This window comes from Nannospalax galili, unplaced genomic scaffold (genome assembly GCF_000622305.1).
Source record: "Nannospalax galili isolate Female #2095 unplaced genomic scaffold, S.galili_v1.0 scaffold582, whole genome shotgun sequence".
Taxonomy (NCBI): Eukaryota; Metazoa; Chordata; class Mammalia; order Rodentia; family Spalacidae; genus Nannospalax; species Nannospalax galili.
In genome coordinates, this window is record NW_008349130.1 from 9,644 (window position 1) to 12,471 (window position 2,828).

Consider the following 2,828-nt stretch of genomic DNA (forward strand, 5'->3'; position numbering starts at 1 on the left):
CCCTCTCTCTGGCCCTTATTCCACTATATTCAATGAGCCTTAGTTCTAGAAATTCAACTACATATGTGTGACCTCGTACTGGGCATCTCCCTGACGTATGTTCTCTCTGCCTGACCAGATGTGCAACTCTGCAGTAGCCTCCATCTGTTGCAAAAAGAAGCTTCTTTGATGAGTGCTGTATGGCATGTTTTCACTCTAAGGGAGGTCTCCTCTATCTGGCACTTCATTTCCTGCCAAGCAGCTCCCAGGAATATATATGCATTAATGTTCAGACACTCTATGTGCATTTAGGATGATTTTGTCAAGCTTTGTTGTAGAGATATTTAATGTTTTTGGTTAGGTTTATTCCAAAGCATTTTATTTTTAAGGCTATTGAGAATGGGAGAATTTCCTTGAGGCTTTTTATGATTGCTTGTTATAAGTATGTAGAAAGGCTACTGATTTTTATGTTAATTTTGTATTCTGCCACCTTACTGAAAGTATTAATCAATTCTAACAGTTTTCTAGTGGAATTTTTGGGATCGTGTATGTATAATATCATATCATCTGCAAATAAGGATAATTTGACCTCTTCTTTTCCAGTGGGAACTCCTTTAATTTCCTTCTTTTGTCTTATTGCTCTTAAAGAGTTTCAAACACTATATTGAAAATGAGTTGGAGTTAGTGGACATCCCTGTCTGGTTCCTGATTTTAAAGGGAATGCTTCCAGTTTTTCTCCATTTCAGATGATGTTTGCTATGGGCTTGATGTATATAGCTTTAATTATATTGAGATGTGTTCCCTCCAGACCAATTCCTTCTAATACTTTTAACATGAAGGCATGTTGGATTTTGTCAAATGCCCTTTCTGCATCTCTCAAGATGACCATGTGGTTTTTGTCTTTAAGTCCATTTATATGTTTAATTACATTTATTGACTTACGTACATTGAACCATCCCTGCATCTCTGGAATAAATCTGACTTGATCATGGAGGATGGTCTCTTTGATGTGTGTCTGTATGCAGTTTGCACATATTTTGTTGAGTATCTTTGCATCTAGGATATGGGTCTATGGCTTTCTTTTTGTTGTACCTTTACCTGGTTTTGGTTTTAGAATGATACTGGCTTCATAGAAGGAGCTTGGGAGTTCCCCTTCTGTTTCTATCTTTTTGAATAATTTAATTAGTTTGCTTGGAGATTTTCTTTGAATGTCTGGTATAATTCTGCTGTGAATTCATCAGGGCCTGGGCTTTTTTTAGTTAGGAGGTTTCGTATTACTGTTTCAACTTCCTGCTGTGTTATGGGTCTCTTTAGGCTATTGATCTCCTCTTGGTTTAAACTTGGTGGTGGCCATGATTTTAGAAATTCATCCATTTCTTTTAGGTTTTCCAATTTAATAGAATATAGATTTTTAAAATATTCCTTTACAGCCGGGCGTGTTGGGGCACGCCTTTAATCCCAGCATTTGGGAGGCAGAGGCAGGTGGATCTTTGTGAGTTCAAGGCCAGCCTGGTCTACATAGTGAGCTCCAGGACAGCTGGGGCTACAGGGAGACCCTGTCTCAAAAAGACAAAAAACAAAAATATTCCTTTACAATGTTTTGGATGTTTTGGTGTCTATTGTGATGTTTCCCCTTTCATCTATGATTTTGTTGATTTGGGTTTGCTGTTTCTTTCTTTTGATTAACTGGGCTAAGGGTCTGTCTATCTTGTTTAACCTTTCAAAGAACCAGCTCTTAGATTCATTGATTTTTTTTTGTATTGTTTTCTTTGTTTCTATTTCATTAATTTCTGCTCTGAGGTTTGTTATTTCTTCTCATCTACTAGGTTTGGAGTTGGTTTGTTCTTGCCTTTCCAGAGGCTTGAGTTGTACTGTCAATCATTTACATGTGCTCTTTCTGATTGTTTTAATGTAGGCACTAAGAGCTATAAACTTCCCTCTTAGGACTGTTTTTAGGGTGTCCCAGAGGTTTTGTTGTGTTGCATCTCATTTTCATTTTCTTCCAGGAATATTTTTTTTTTAGTTTCTTCTTTGATCCATCCATGATTCAGGAGTATGTTGTTTAATCTCCAAGAGTTGGTGTGTTTACTAGAGGCTTTTTTGCTGTTGATTATAAGCTTTATTGCACTGTGGTCTGATAAAAGTCATGGTATTATTTCAGTTTTTTTGTATATGTTGAGATATGTTTTGTGCCTCAGAATGTGGTCAATTTTAGAATAACTTTCATGAGTTGCTGAGTAGAAAGTGTATTATTTGGTGGTTGGGTCGAATATTCTCTATATATCTGGTAAGTCCATTTCCTGTAGTATGTTATTTAATTCAGTTGTCTCTCTGTTTATTCTTTGTCCGGCTTCTGTCTATTGAAGTAAGTGGAGTATTAAAGTCACCCAATATCACTGATTTGGTGTCAATCTCTGTTTTATAGTCCTGGACTACTGATTTTATGAAATTGTGTGCTCTAGAGTTAGATGCATAAATGTTCATGATTGTAATACTTTCCTGCTCAATTGTTCCTTTGATTAAAATTAAGTAACCCTCTTATCTCTTCTGATGAGTTTTAATTTGAAGTCTATTTTTTCAGATATTAAAGTTGTGACACCTGCTTGCTTCTTAGGGCCATTTGCTTGGAATATTTTTTCCAACCTTCACCCTAAGATAGTGTCTGATCTTGAAAGTAAGATGAGATGAGTTTCTTGAAGATAACAAAAAGTTGGGTTTACTTTCTTGATCCATTGCACCAGCTTCTGTCTTTTGACAGGGGAGTTGAGGCCATTTATATTTAGTGTTATTATTGAAAGGTGTTTATTGTATGCTGTCATTTTAATTTCTTTGCATTTGTGGCCCTATTT